This window comes from Chiloscyllium plagiosum, unplaced genomic scaffold (genome assembly GCF_037043375.1).
Source record: "Chiloscyllium plagiosum isolate Xiang-an unplaced genomic scaffold, Cpla_swu_hap1 HiC_scaffold_2, whole genome shotgun sequence".
Taxonomy (NCBI): domain Eukaryota; kingdom Metazoa; phylum Chordata; class Chondrichthyes; order Orectolobiformes; family Hemiscylliidae; genus Chiloscyllium; species Chiloscyllium plagiosum.
This window is the reverse complement of record NW_028270140.1, coordinates 59,560,419-59,577,072: the sequence shown is the minus strand read 5'-3', so window position 1 is coordinate 59,577,072 and position 16,654 is coordinate 59,560,419. Positions and strand designations below refer to the sequence as shown.

Sequence of the window (16,654 nt, the reverse complement as noted above, 5' to 3'; positions counted from 1 at the left end):
TAAAATGAATAGAATTATGGTCGCTGGCCCCAAAGTGCTCCCCCACTGACACCTCAGTCACCTGCCCTGCCTTATTTCCCAAGACTAGGTCAAGGTTTATACCATCTCTAGCAGGTACCCCCCACCATCAAAGATCAGCAAGGCGGCCTTTGTGTGGAGCCACAGAAAATGGGGGAGATACTAAATGAATATTTTGCATCAGTATTTACTGTGGAAAAGGATATGGAAGATATAGACTGTAGGGAAATAGATGGTGACATCTTGCAAAATGTCAAGATTACAGAGGAGGAAGTGCTGGATGTCTTGAAACGGTTAAGGGTGGATAAATCCCCAAGATCTGATCAGGTGTACCCAAGAACTCTGTGGGAAGCTGGAGATTGCTGGGCCTCTTGCTAAGATATTTGTATTATCGATAGTCACAGGTGAGGTGCCGGAAGACTGGAGGTTGGCAAACGTGGTGCCACTGTTTAAGAAGGGCAGTAAAGACAAGCCAGGGAACTGTAGACTGGTGAGCCTGAGGTTAGTGGTGGGCAAGTTGTTGGAGGGAATCCTAAGGGACAGGATGTACATGTATTTGGAAAGGCAAGGACTGATTAGGGATAGTCAACATAGCTTTGTGCGTGGGAAATCATGTCTCACAAACTTGATTGAGTTTTTTGAAGAAGTAACAAAGAAGATTGATGAGGGCAGAGCAGTAGATGTGATCTATATGGACTTCAGTAAAGTGTTCGACAAGGTTCCCCTTGGGAGATTGATTAGCAAGGTTAGATCTCATGGAATACATGGAGAACTAGCCATTTGGATACAGAACTGGCTCAAAGGTACAAGACAGAGGGTGGTGGTGGAGGGTTGTTTTTCAGACTGGTAAGATCCTATGGAGTGTTGTTGAACAAAGAGACCTTGGAGTGCACGTTCATAGCTCCTTGAAAGTGGAGTCGCAGGTAGATAGGATAGTGAAGAATGCCTTTGGTATGCTTTCCTTTATTGGTCAGAATATTGAGTACAGGAGTTGGGAGGTCATGTTGCAACTGTACAGGACATTGGTTAGGCCACTGTTGGAATATTGTGTGCAATTCTGGTCTCCTTCCTATCGGAAAGCTGTTGTGAAACTTGAAAGTGTTCAGAAAAGATGTACAAGGATGTTGCCAGGGTTGGAGGATCTGAGCTACAGGGAGAGGCTGAACAGGCTGGGGCTGTTTTCCCTGGAGCATCGGAGGCTGAGGGGTGACCTTATAGAGGTTTACAAAATTATGAGGGGCATGGATAGGATAAGTAGACAAAGTCTTTTGCCTGGGATCGGGGAGTCCAGAACTAGAGGGCATAGGTTTAGGGTGAGAGGGGAAAGATATAAAAGAGACCTAAGGGGCAACTTTTTCACGCAGAGGATGGTACGTGTATGGAATGAGCTGCCAGAGGAATTGGTGGAGGCTGGTACAATTGCAACATTTAAAGGCATTTGGATGGGTATATGAATAGGAAGGGTTTGGAGGGACATGGGCCGGGTGCTGGCAGGTGGGACTAGATTGCGTTGGGATATCTGGTCGGCATGGACAGATTGGAACGAAGGGTCTGTTTCCATGCTGTACATCTCTATGACTCTATAACACATGATGATGTAGTCAATATAAATGTTTATTGATATCCAAAAGGAACTAATAGCTGCAATGCCAGAAATTTTTGTAAAGCCATTCAAATGCCTGTTTTATTTTAAACCAGAAATGTCTTTGAAGTGAAAGCAGCTGATTAATTTCTGGTGTAATGAATCAGTGACTGGCATTAGGGTTGGTACCTCAGCCACTCACTTACTCAGACACTTAATTACAATATGCAGCCATTTTTGGAATTTCTTCAGAGAGTTGGCATAATTGGTCAAATTTATTTCTGTGCTGTAAAATTTTATGACTCATCATGGCAATAACACTTCTACTTGAAGTAATTTAGAGAACCAACAGCCAAGAAGTCATATGCAGTTATTATAACATACCATCCGTATAAAGCTTAAATAACTAACCTCAGTTCATACCCATTCACCTGATTAATTTCCTCTCGGCTTTATGCAGAATCAGGACACCTGCCACATATAATCATTCCTCAGGGCTTATCTATTCCAATACAATTAAGTCTAAAAGATAAGTATATGCTTACCAGAAATTCATAATGAAACAAACTAGTAGCTATCACTCAATGTTGAAAGTGATATCAAACATGTGATGTTTTAAATAATGTTTTTGATTGTCTCTTTAAGGTAAAATCACTAAATGGACTTGTCCTTTAATCTGTTCATTTTGCCTGGTAATAAACTGTACTGACCTGGTTAGACAGGCCAGAGTACTGAGGTCAGATGCTACTGAAAATCATTTATAACACTGAATTGTTAATACAACAGATGTGCAGCAGGTTATTGGATGCAAGTACAACAAAGAAAATAAAAATTGCTGGAAAAGCTCAGCAGGTCTGGCAGCATTCGCAGAAAGAAACTGAGTTACATTTTGGATGACAATGGGTTGGCTGAGGTAAAAGACCATGAGATGACAAGGCCTGGTGTGTGCAGTTGGGGTGAGGGTAAGGGAGATGATATTAAAGCCCTAAAACTTTTGAAGTTGACACGGAGTCCAGAAGTTTGCAAGGTTCCCAAGCAGAAAATGAGGAATTCTTCTTCCAGCTTGTGCTGAGTTTCACTGGATCACTGCAGCAAGCCGCAGACAGAGATGTTGACCGTGGAATATGATGGAGTGTTGAAGGGGCAGGCAACCATTTGGATTGGATTTAAGTGATTAATCAGAGTCATACAGTCATGGAGATGTACAGCATGGAAACAGACCCTTCAGTTCAACTAGCTCATGTTGACCAGATATCCGAACATAATCTAGTCCCATTTGCCAGCACATTGCCCATACTCCTCGAAATGCTTCCTATTCATATACCCATCCAGATGCCTTTTAAATGCTCTACCACTTCCTCAGGCAGCTCCATACATGCACCACCCTCTGCATGAAAAGGTTGCCACTTAGGTCCCTTTTATATCTTTCCACTTTTACCCTGAACCTATGCCCTCCAGTTCTGAACTCACACACCCAAGGGAAAAGACCTTGTCCGTTTATCCTTTCCATGCCCTTCATGATTTTATAAACCTTTTTAAGGTCATCCCTCAGCCTCCAATGCTCCAGGGACCCAGGAAAACTGCCCCAGCCTATTCAACCTCTCCCTATAGCTAAAATCCTCCAACCCTAGCAACGTCCTTGTAAATCTCCTCTGAGCTCTTTCAAGTTTCACAACATCCTTCCAATAGGAAGACGACCAGAATTGCATGCAATACTCCAAAAGTGGCCTAACTAATGTCCTGTACAGTTGCAACATGATCTTCCAAATCCTGTATTCAATACTCTGACCAATAAAGGAAAGCATACCAAGTGCCTTCTTCACTATCCTATCTAGCTGCGACTCTACTTTCAAGGAGCTATGAAGCTGCACTCCAAGGTCTCTTTGTTCAGCAACACTCCCTAGGACCTTGCCATTAAGTGTATACATCCTGCTCTGATTTGCTTTTCCAAAATGCAACATCTCACATGTAAATTAAATTCCATCTGCCAATCTTCAGCCCATTAGCTGATCAAGATCCCATTGTAATCTGAGGTAAGCTTCTTTGCCGTCCTCTGCACCTCCAATTTTGGTGTCATCAGCAAACTTACCAACTATACCTCTTACATTCACATCCAAATCTTTTATATAAATGTCAAAAAGTAGTGGACTGATCCTTGTGGCAGGCCTCCAGTCTGAAAAGCAGGCCTCCAGTCTGAAAAGCAACCCTCCACCACTTTTACCCTCTTCTACTTTTGAGCCTGTTCTGTATCTAAATGGCTAGTTCTCCCTGTATTCAATGAGACCTAACCTTGCTAAACAGTGTCTTATGAGAAACCTTGTCAAATGCCTTACTGACGTCCACATAGATCACGTCCACTGCTCTGCCCTTATCAATCCTCTTTATTACATCTTCAAAAAACTCAATCAAGTTTGTAGATATGATTTCTCACACACAAAGCCATGCTGACAATCCCTGATCAGTCCTTGCCTTTCCCAATACATGTAACCTGTCCCTCAGGAGTTCCTCCAATAACTTGCCCACCACTAAAGGCAGGCTCACCGATTTATAGTGCCCTGGCTTTTCCTTACCAGCTTTCTTAAATAATGGCACCACGTTAGTCAACCTCCAGTCATCTGGCACCTCACCTGTGACTATCGATGATACAAATAACTCAGCAAGGGGACCAGGAATCACTTCCCACAGAGTTCTCGGGTACACCTGATCAGGTCCTGGGGATTTATCCACTTTTATGCATTTCAAGACATCCAGCATCACCACCTCTGTAATCTGAACATTTTTCAAGATGTCACTATCTATTTCCCTACATTCTATATCTTCCATGTCCTTTTCCACAATAAACACTGATGCAAAATACTGGTTTAGTATCTTCCCCATCTCCTGCAGCTCCACACACAGGCTGACTTGCTGATCTTTGAGAGGACCTCTTCTCTCCCTAATTACCCTTTGTCCTTAATGTATGTATTAACACCCTTTGGATTCTCCTTAACAGTATTTGCCAAAGCTATCTCATGTCCCCTTTCTGCTCTCCTGATTTCCCTCTTAAGTATTCTCCTATCACCTTTATACTCAACTAAGGATTCACTTGATCGATCCTGTCTAAACCTGACATATGCTTCCTCCTTTTTCTTAACCAAAACCTCAATTTCTGTAGTCCTCCAGCATTCCCTACACCTATCAGCCTTTCCTTTCAACATACTGTCTCTGGACACTCATTATCTCATTTTTGAAGGCTTCCCATTTTCCAGCCATCCTTGTTAGTCATGAAAATCTACTTCCAATCAGTTTTTGAAAGTTTACATTAGATTCCCTGCAGTGTGCAAACAGGCCCTTCAGCCCAACAAGTCCACACCAACCCTCTGAAGAGTAATCCACCTAGACCTGTTTCCCTCTGACTAAAGCATCGAACGTCATGGGCAACTTAGCATGGCCAATTCACCTGACCTGCACATCTTTGGATTGTGGGAGGAAACCAGAGCACCGAGGAAACCCACACAGACATGGAAGAATGTGCAAACTCCACACAGTCGCCCGAGGTTGGAATCGAACCTGGGACTCTAGTGCTGTGAGGCAGCAGTGCTAACCACTGAGCCACCATGCCACCCTACGTTCTTGCCTAATACCTTCAAAATTAGCCTTCCTCCAATTTAGAACTTTAACTTTTAGATACGGTCTATCCTTTTCCATCAGTATTTTAAAACTAACAAAATTAAGGCCACTGGACCCAGAGTGCTCCCCACTGACACCTCAGTCACCTGCCCTCCCTTATTTCCCAAGAGTAGATCAAGGTTTGCACCTTCTCTAGGAGGAATATCCACATACTGAATCAGAATATTTTCTTGTACACACTTAAGAAATTCCTCTCCATCTGAACCCTTAACACTACGGCAGCCCTAGTCTAAGTTTGGAAAGTTAAAATCGCCCCATTATTGTTACAGTTTAAGAAACTGAAATCTCGTTACAAACTGGTTTCTCAAATTCCCGCTGACTATTAGGGGGTTTATAATACAATCCCAATAAGGTAATCATTCTGTTCTTATTTCTCAGTTGCCCCCAATAACTTCCCAGGAATATCCTCCCTAATTATTGACTGACTGAGTAAATATAAATGTGCTGGGGCTATTATGACAAAGTGGTAGTGTTCCTATCTCTGAGCCAAGAGACCTAGGTTCAAGTCCAGCCTGCACTAGAGGTATAAAAAGATATTTCTGAACAAGCTGATTAGAAAATACCCATAAAGGAGGAACTGAAGGGATTGGTGTGTGAAACGAGCTGTAAGCTGTATTCAGTAAACTTAATAAAAAGAGAAAGGGGCTTCGTTTCTATCTCTGACAAACTAGGATCTGAATTCATATTGACAGCAGAGAATGGTTGCCTAAAGCTGATGGTTTTAAACTCAGAACTCTTTTCAGAAGGAACATTGTAACTGGAATTACTTTGGAAATTAATGACAAAAATCAATGGCAAAGTATTGGGATGTGATTGTTTACTGATATTTTGTGAAGCTAAACCTTATGTACAATCGGAAATGAAGTAGATGGATTGTGGCTTTACCATGATAAAAGCAAGGTATGACTTGGTACTTTTGCTTAACACTAGAAGCTTGATGCTCGGGAGCACGGTGGCTCAGTGGTTAGCATTGCTACCTGGCATGGACTGGGGTTCAATTCCAGCCTCGAGTGACTATGGTGAGTTTGCACATTCTCTCTGCTCTGCGTGTATTTCCACTGGGTGCTCTGGTTTCTTCCCACAGTCTGAAGATGTATATGTTAAGTATATTGACCATGTTAAATTGCCCTGTGGTGTTCAGAAATGTGCAGGCTTGATGGATTAGCAATGGCAAATGTGGGGATACGGGGTCTAGGTCTGGATAGGATGCTCTTTGGAGGGTTAGTGCAGACTTGGGCTGAATTGTTTCTATCTGCACTGTAGGGATTTTATGATTCTAGAAGTGTTCTCAAAGCTAAATATTCTACAATTATACATTTGAAAAAGATTCAGAAATTTTCTTAAATTTATGAACAAAATTTAGGAAAAAATGATGCACCTGAGACACGGTCAGACTTTGATATTTATAATGTATACATTTGTAAACCACAAATGATCTGTGGATCAGTGGTTAGCAACGCTGCCTCACAGCACCAGGGACCCAGGTTCAATTCCAGCCTCGGGAATCCAGTCTGTGTGGAGTTTGCACATTTTCCCTGTATCTGTGTGGGATTCTTCCAGGTGCTCCAATTTACTCCCACAGACCAAAGATGTGCAGGTTAGGTGAATTGGCAATGCTAAATTGCCTGTAGTGGTCAGGGATGTGCAGGTTAGGTGCATTACTCAGGGGTAATTGTAGAGTAATATGGTAGGGGAATGGGTTTGGGTGGGTTACTGTATGGGGATCGGTGTGGACTTGTTGGACCAAAGGCCTGTCCATGCAGTAGGGCGTCTATGATAATAATAATGATAATAATAAAAAATATAACCACAGGTGATTTGGGGATATAAAGGAAAATAAAGCAGACCCTGAAGGGTGTATAATAACATCTCTGCCCAGGTTGATTAGAAGAGAAAAAAAGAACAGTAAGGGTTCTTGTAGCACAGTGATATCTCTGAGCCAGCAGGCTTGGGTTCAAGTCCCACCTGCTCCAGAGTTGTGTCACAACATCTCTGAACAGATTGATTAAAAAATACCTAAAAAGTGAACAGTGGGAACCAGTCTATAGAAGGAGCTGTAAGACTGACTAGTTGTTTAATTCTATCCATTAAAAGAAAAGTTTTGCTTTCTTTCTCCCTGACTGGTTTAGATCCAAATTGACACTGAAAACAAAGTACAGAACATTTGTTTCTTCTCACAGAGACACTCTGAGGCAGCTGTTCTTACTTTTTACAGCCTTTTATTTCCATGCATTCCTGGAGACAGGGAGAAAATGGGACATGAAAGCAACCTGCATCACGAGTTGCAATGTATAAAATTTTCTCAGCTGACTACCAGGAAGGATGGTGGTGTAACCTTACCCTCTGGGTAATTAACCTATGGAGACAAAGATTTGTCCAGGTAAAATTATCAGCTTGATTCTATTGTTAGTGGTCAGTTTGGGAATAATATGCTGCACATAAATATGGTGTGAGGTTTAAATATACAAGTAATGTTTATTCAATGTTAATTTTTTTTAAAACACCTTTTGGTCTCTGCAAAGATCAAAACAGTTTACTGATGATATGCTTTTTCAGTCACTTTGTCACCAATAGTGCAGAGATCTCAAATCAATCAGATTCTTTTCTTTGATCATTAGGTCCGAAGGTACTAAACTAATTTCAATGCAGCACTAGTATCTCAAAATAGGGAAAGAAGGAAAAATGAGGAAGAAAGTGAATTAGGACTATTTAGGAGAGGGAGTTCAAGTATATTTTACAGTGATATGCATGATAAATGTGGCAGTCCTGTCTGTCATCTAATGATTGTGAAACATGACATCCTCACTAGAAGATGAATTCATACTTTGGTCATAGAATTGAAATATCATATCACAGTTACAAAATAGAATAATGTTCCTTAATAAAACCAATTTCTCCAAAATCAGAAATATATCCCAGGCTTCTATTTTTAATAACAATAAGTGCCAGTTTTAAAGAAAGCTGAATGTTAAATGAGGTACAGTTTGAATAATAACAGGAGCTATTGTTTTATTATTGAATGATAAGTAACTCATCCTCACCATACAAATATGCACAGAAAGATATATTTTCAATCTTTTGAGTGGCTTCTCTACCAGTCATTAATGACCCCTGATAAGGCCTACCGCCTGCTGAAATGAACATGACACACATTTTGCCCAAAAGTACCAAATGTTGCAAATGGGAATTCAACAATGAAAATAATATTGGATAGATATATAGGCTTTCTGTATCTACAAATGAAATGACAGTATAAAAAAAGATAAAAATGCAGTTGCAAAACAGATATTTACTGCTCTGCATAAAATATGCAAAAGTTTGATTAAAATCAATATTTATAATTTGTGCCAAATTTTCCATTTGATGGAAGTGAAATAATATGCAATATCTCAATTTTTTGCCTCATCTGAAGTAACAGCTCATCTTTCTCAAAACCTTTGTCACTAGCCTCCTCTAATTCCATCCTTGAATGCATCAATTCCATTTTTATTTTTTACAACTACATAAATGTTTTTCTCAAATTATTATTTTGGTGGATAGAGCCTAAAAGATCAACACAAATTAAAACACAGCCAATGCTCTGCTTGTGAGAACATTCCTGTTTGTAAAGGAATGATTATAAAGCATGACATCCTCACTGAAATATCAGTTCATAGCTTGGTCATGGAATTGAAATGTCTGCCTGTTAGTCAGTGAATGCTTGGGTAAGAAGTTGAACAGCCAGACAGAAAGTACTAGGCCACTTTTAAATGATAAAAGTCAACTTTATCTTGAGATAATTTGTTTTTAAAAGACTTTAATTTATACAAAAGGTAACTTAGATAATAGCTCAAAAAGACTGCAATTAAAAGCATTTCAGAAATTAATTATTGGTGAAAAATTCAGTTTTTTCCAAAAAATTAAACTCATCAGTGGTGGCCCGTGGCAGACAAGGATGATTCTGTTTCATTCTCAGAGTGAGTCCATAGGTGACTGTAGAGATCGATGCAGCTATCGCAGGCTCTTAATTTGGGCAGGTGGTGGTCACAGGAAGGAGTGGGTGGGGCATTGGTGTGGCAGTGTGTTATTTTTACTATTTTTGCCTGGCTTCCATTTTTCCCCACTAGCGAGCCTCAAGGTGCTTGATGCCTTCCCAAACGTCTGTGGGAATGCTGCACTTCACCAGTGAGGCCTTGAGGGTATCTGTCCACCTGGGCTTGCCTGCTGTTTTGAAGCTGGAGTAGAATACCTACTTGGGGAATCTCTTGTCGATCACATGGACTAGAATAGTACCATTGACAAGATTGCTTTCTAATTTTATTGATCACTTTGTACTATCTTAAAACTAAAATATACTGGAATAATACAAAAGGGCACACCAGCGACTTGCATTACACATGTTTTTCTTGCAGTGAGATTTATTGTATCAGAGTTGAAACCATTTATGATCAGCAACCAGGAAAACTGAACCTTCATGATTTGACTACTGCACAGATTTTAATATCAACAAATGCTCCAAATCTGATTGCTTCCAATTTCAACTCAATAATCATACTATATTGCCTAAACATTCTAATCACACAAACTATGACCTCTGAAATCATGACTGCATTACATCGCTGTCACATTTGCACTTCTGGATTGGCATGAGTTTGGTTCCTGAGATCAACATTAATGATTAAGCAGAGATTAATCTTTTTGGTTAGTACATTAGTGCTTCAGATTCCTCTTAAACATGAAGCATAGGACAAAACATTCACATGCTCATCGATGCATATTACAGCATGTCTGAATCTGTGCCCAGGGCTAAAGGGTCAAATACATGTTGTCAGCATAAATTAGAACCTGAATACATAGCACTAGCATCAAAACTTTTTGTTGCATTTATTGGTTCCATTTGCATTAATCATAAAATACTTCTACAAATGACGATGGTGAAATCTGTAAATATAGCGATGAAAGTGATGAAGTTTGAGGGCTACAGAATAGGGCTGGAGAGCGGGACTAACTCTTCCAGGTACAGACATGACATGTTGAATAGCCTCCTTCAGTACTGTAAAATTCTATGATTCTACAATGGAGAAATATTACGTGAAATTAATTTCTCACACTGAAGAGCTAACGTTCAACAAAAATAATTTCAGCAATCAAACGTTCTTACCCTCAGTTCTATAATCCATGGATATGATTCATTTTGTTATTCAAACTGATACTTTCCACACTGGTTCATCTGTCTGTTCCCTTAGCTCTATTATCTATGAAGTATTTCATAATCTTTAATCAAATGCCAAAGAAGTCATCTATTGTTTGCTAAATAAATTATCAGAATTATGTAAAATAAAAGAGAAAATTGTCTATTTTACATGAAACATTGTGTTATGCAACGTTCCTATTCCTTGCATTGTTTTAATGAAGCTCAAGCTCATTAAAGGTTTGTGGTTATGCCTGCAGAAATCTTTTTACATCTCTACCAGTTAGTTAAAGGATGTGTGGATTTAATTGCAAACCATTCATGTAATACATTTTAACTAAAAAAAAGGACATAGAATTTTAGCAAACATGTACTCAGAATAAACAGCAGTGCAAACATAATGAGCAATGGAGCTCCTGCACACTTTACAACTTTGCACATTGCTTAAGGTTACAATATCAGTCATTCAAGCAAATCATGAGTCACATTGAGGAGAAATGTTTTTGAATGATGGAGGAAGAAGGAATCTATCTATCAAATATTAAATGTTTAGCACACTTGCCTTCATGGCTCAGACCTTTGAGGACAGGAATTGGGACATTATGTTGACATTGTACAGGATGTTGCTGAGGCTCTTCTGGATTGTTGTGTGCAGTTCTGGTTGCCCTGTTATAGGATGGATATTATTGAACTGAAGAGGGTTCAGAAAAAAATTACCAGGATGTTGATGGGAACGGAGGGTCTGAGTAGCTGGGACGGTTTTTCACGGGTGTGTAAGGGGTTGAGGGGTGACCTTATAGAGGTTAATAAAATCATGAGCGACATATATAAGGCGAATAGCAAAGGTCTTTTCGCCAAGGTGGGGAGTTCAAAACTAGGGGGCATATTTTTAAGGTGGGAGGAGAAAAATTTTAACAAGGACACTAAGGGCAACATTTTTATGCGGAGAATGGTAGAGGTATACAAGATCATGAGAGGCATGGATAGGGACATGAACGCAGTTTATTTCCCCCCAGGATTGCAGAATTGAGGACTAGAGGGTATCAGTTTAAGCTTGAGGGGGGGCAGAAAGAATAAAAAGGAACCTGACATGCAACTTTTTTTTTACGTAGAGGGTGGTACACATATGGAATGAGCTGCCAGCGGAAGTGGTTGAGGCGGGTACTTTAACAACATTTAAAAGGAATTTGGACAAATGCTTGGATAGGAAAGGATTAGAAGGATATGGGCCAAGTGCATGGAAATCAGGTTAGCATGGGTGGATATTTTGGTCAGCATGGACCAGTTTGGGCCAAAGGGCCTGTTTCCGTGCTGTAGTGACTCTATTACATTTGGATCTGCACACCAATAAGAAAGGTTTGGAGGGATATAGGCCAAATACAGGCAGGTTGGACTAATTTAGTTTGGGAAGATGGTTGGCATCAACTAGTTGGACTAAAGTGTCTATTTCCATGCTATATGACACAATTCCATATAAAATAAATAACGAGTTTCCTTCCCCATAAAACTCATGAATAAAAGTCCTACTATAATATCATACACGCAGCCCAGAACTTTGACATCCAAACCCGCATTCAAATTTGTAGGTAGGTTCTTAATTTAATAGGGATGGGAGCCCATTCTATATGACATACAGCAGAGACATCCAACCACAAGGTCAATATAATCTCAAGAATAGCGGTGGACTCATTTGACAGGAAGAATCAGGAATTTAAATCATGCCAAAATAAATGCAATTTCTCAGGAAGCAGAGACTATCCTAAAAATTATCAATCGTCTGGGATGCTTTTCCATTTGATTCTTCTGTGATAGAACTCCAGAAGAAATAGAGGTCTCAATGTGCCTAATAGGAATTACTGGTGACATTCCAGGGTGAGCCTGGGATCACTCAGAATACTTGCAAAAACTTAGATGTAAACTGAAGTGGAGCAGGAAGAAAAATCTCTATAGTTTGACTCTCACCCAGGCAAGCTATCATGAATTACACAAAAATGTGCAAAGCCTGGACTGTATGCTTATTTATGACTTACATATGAAAACCATTATACTTTAAAGATGCAAAATGGTTTAAATTACAGGCTGTATGGAATGTAAAAGCTGAAAATTAATTTCACAACTGAATAAATATATCACATTTTAAGGCACTCAGTAACACCAACTATGAACATTCCACACCAATTTGAAAAATTCCATGTTCAACACTTGGTAAATGACATACAAGTTTGGATGAGACTGAAACTGACATCTGTTTCCAACTGAGTAACTTACTTGGACATGATAATAAAGAGTCGGCACTTAGAGTCATATCATTGAATCTCTACAGTGTGGAAACAGGTCATTTGGCCCAACAAGCCCACACTGACTTTACAAAGAGCATCCCACCCAGACTTATCACTTACTCTATCCATGTAACCCTGAATTTCCCATGATGAATCCACCTAACCTACACATCCCTGGACACTATGGGCAATTCAGAATGGCCAATCCATCTAACCTGCACATCTTTGGACTGTAGTAAGAAACCGGAACACTTGGAGAAAACACACACAGACACAGGGAGAACGTTAAAATTCCACACAGACAGTCGCCTGAGGCTCAAATTTAACCTGGGTCCCTGGCGCTGTGAATCAGCAGTGCTAACCACTGAGCCACCGTGGTTTAGATCAGAAGGAAGTATGTGCTTGTGCTACAACTCATCGTGAAATAATATTTTCAAAAGTTCAGTCAGAGAAATAAAAGATATGCTGAAAATCATCTTGCATTTTCGAAGCTTATTGGAATGTTAGACCTAGAAATTCACATTTCTGATTTGTTTACATCCTATTTACAAAAAGACAAAGAAGCAGAATTTTAATTGGATTTAATTCAGACAATGTCAGTTTTTCATTTAACCATTTCCATTTTTCCCCAATGAACAATCAATTTATTATGCATAGACTCCATAACTTATTGATCCTCTCTAAAATACTTCTCCAGTTATCCAAACCTCTGCATCTACACAAAAAAAGTTTTCAATTTCCTTTAAAAGTACACAGAAAAATAATGCCAATATTGGATTCTAAAATTGTTCACATTTTACCATTTGCCAAGGATCCAACTGGACAGTGGCCTAATGTCTTGACTATTGCCCTGGAATGACTCAAAATCTACTGTCCCAAGTATATACACTCAAGAGATCCAACAACATTGGATCAGAAGATCCCAGACCCATGAAACAAATCTGTAACAATTCAGATGCCTGGCAGACAAACAGCACCAAGACGACAAGACAGGCCCCAATACATTGGCTACTCTCTCATTCATTAAAAACATTTAAGAACTGACAATTAGACTGTTCCAACCACTAGGAATCTTGACAGCACACAAACCAACAGCCACATTCAGACAGCAGCTCACCACTATAAAGGATCCGATACTCACTTTTTGCAGGACAAATGTAATTTACAAAATCACATGCAATGATTGGACTAGGCATTATGTAGGACTAACAGGCAGACAGCTCATGACCCATGTCCATGAACACCAATTAGCGACTAAGTGACACGACCAACTCTCCCTGATATCCATACATGTGGACAATAAGAACCATGAATTTGACTGGGACAACACAATGATACTAGGCCAGCCTAAACATAGACCAGCAAGGGAATTCCTGGTAGCACTGTACTCATTCTCAGACTCCATCAACAAATACATGGACGTGGACCCAATATACAAACAGTTGCAATGGAAAAATCGGAACCGGCACCGACAGGAAACTGCTCAAACAGAACAACATCAATTTAGAGCAGAATACTACAGCAGTGCTTCACAGGAGGCAACACAGCAATGGTGATATCACCTAGAAAGGGAACAAAATGTCAGCCAACAAACCTATCAGCTCGGCCAACAGACCGACAACGAATCCAATTCAATAGACTCAATTTCTCAAGGAGCATACACAAAGAAAATGGAACAGTGCTGAAATCATAGCAGTAACAAAACAAATCCTTATTCAATATATATTTCCTGATGATTTAAAATAACACAGAGTACCTAGAAGTTATAAATAATGTAACCTTTGAAAGTATGTAGAGACACAAAAATCATAGTATCCCTACAGTGCAGATAGAGACCATTTGGCTCACTGAGTTTGTACCCAGCCTCTGAAGAGCATCCCATCCCTTCACTCTATCCCCACAACCCCGTATTTATCATAGCTAATACATCTAGCACCATGCTGGTCACCCTGTGCAAATTTAGTATGGCCAATCCAACTAACCTGCATATGTTTATAGTATGGGAGAAAACTAGAGCACCTGGATGAAACTATGCAGACATGGGGGAGAATGTGTAAACTCCACAGAGAGTCACCCTGTCATCCTGCTTCCCCCCCTCATTCGAAGCAAAACAACCCGAGACACAGTGTAGTTTTATATCCTTCATCTTTATTCCGGGCCCTGGAGGGAGAGAGAATGACTGCCCATGTGCACATGAGTTCATGGTCTTCTCTGGAACAGCAGTTGCTCAATGAATTATATAATCAGTTTATAGGGAGGAGCATTCAGATAAGGCAACATACATATTGATTGGGTGACTGTTAAAATCAGCGAATGTTAATACTAAAGATTAAGCCATCTGTTGTTACACAATGAACATGTAACTTCATATAATGAATACTTTTCACTTTGTTAAACTGACCTCACATATTGAATGGTTTTACATAATGACTTCTTTTCCACCTTGTTAACCCATTACCCTTGCCTGCAGCACCCCATTGTTAATGGCAAATTGTTATCTGATCTGAGACATGCTCAACTGAACCTCATTTCACAAAACTCAGAACTTAACTCTTTCCCTGCCTGCTTATACCCTATACACATTCTCGTTCCCTCCTTTTATCATTTCATGATAACCACCAGCTTTTGTAAGACTCTGACAGCCAATATTTCAGCAAGTTGACACACAGCATATAATGACTACAACAACAAAATTACTAGTCTGTTACAGTAATTAGAGTTTGAAGAATCCTTCCATGTGGAAAAGAAATTCACCAGTAAAGTTCTTAAATCCAAAGTCCTTAGTGACCACTCCATCCCCTCCAAGTCAGATGAAATTGAGCCAGTTTTCCAAAAGCTCCTTCAGTAAAGTCCAACCTTAAAACAAAATCCAGTCTGTCCTTTTGCATCACTCCTTGGAGAAATCTGATTTCTTGGATAAGGAAAGTTAAATGCTTCATAAAACGGACGAGACTTCCATCCTTCCGGAGATGCTTCAGATGGAGGATACCAGTGCATCTAAGTGTGCAGTGCAACTGCAGCAACAGGCTTGGTGAACGCCGCATTCTTTGCTGTGTCTGCTCCTGCTCCACTGTTAAGTGTATCAAAGCCAACTGACTGTCGTGATGACAGCTCGATCAGTGAACCTTCATATCACTTAGGTGATTGAAAGACAAGGTAAAGCTCACGTAGTTTACTGTCCATAGGAAGGCCACGGACAAAATGCGTACCGACGTCCTCTTCAACATTATTAACTTCTTCACTTTTTGTGCTCATGACTGAGGAGCTAATTGAATCCTCTGGATCAGGCTGTGGAGGGGTAGGTGGTAGTCCAAAGGCAGGCTTTACCAGTGAATGGAGAAAGTCTAGAGACGATGTTGGCTGCTGAAAGATATCATCACATTTCCTCTCTCATTCTTGTCAAGGTAGCTATCAGTATGAAGACAGTCATACATTTAACTACATTAAATTGTTTCTGCCTATTTCAGCATTCGTTGAATACTTGAAGTCTGTTACTCTGTTTATTATTTATGACATTATCAACTCTCATACAATCCATAAACTTCTAAATTGTACTGCCTAAACATTTCAGTCAATAATAAACAACAATAAATGGTCCTAAAATCAAACTCTTGGGGAACCCCATTCAGATTATTCAAAAATTATTTTCCTTTAACAAGTTAATACTTGGCTAATGTGAAAGCATCAGAAAAAGTATTTCAAAAGTCTGGAACAGCAAGAAAAAAGCAAAATGCTTGCTGTGCTTTAGCAATTGAACAGGCAGATTCAGTTCAGATTTAAATCTCAAATAATCATTGGAAACAAATGCGGACTATATTAAAATATGTTCTCCAAATGAAACTTCCCAAATAAAACAGTCGGAATTACATGGCAACTTTGGTAGAGATCAACATTCTTTGAATTTGCAATATGAAAGGAGCCAATGAAGTCTTAACA

At 39.7% G+C, this 16,654-nt stretch overlaps 1 protein-coding gene and 1 long non-coding RNA gene across 6 annotated transcripts in view; one reads left to right on the top strand and one right to left on the bottom strand.

Moving 5' to 3' along the window:
- Positions 1 to 6,213, top strand: part of LOC148151903 (uncharacterized) — a 35,574-nt gene extending 29,361 nt beyond the window's left edge. Inside the window, exon 3 of the long non-coding RNA XR_015760376.1 lies at positions 6,200 to 6,213. This is a non-coding gene — a long non-coding RNA (uncharacterized LOC148151903). The remainder of the gene's footprint in view (positions 1 to 6,199) is intronic.
- Positions 1 to 16,654, bottom strand: part of ror2 (receptor tyrosine kinase-like orphan receptor 2) — a 403,971-nt gene that overhangs the window by 69,960 nt on the left and 317,357 nt on the right. The window lies entirely within an intron of this gene.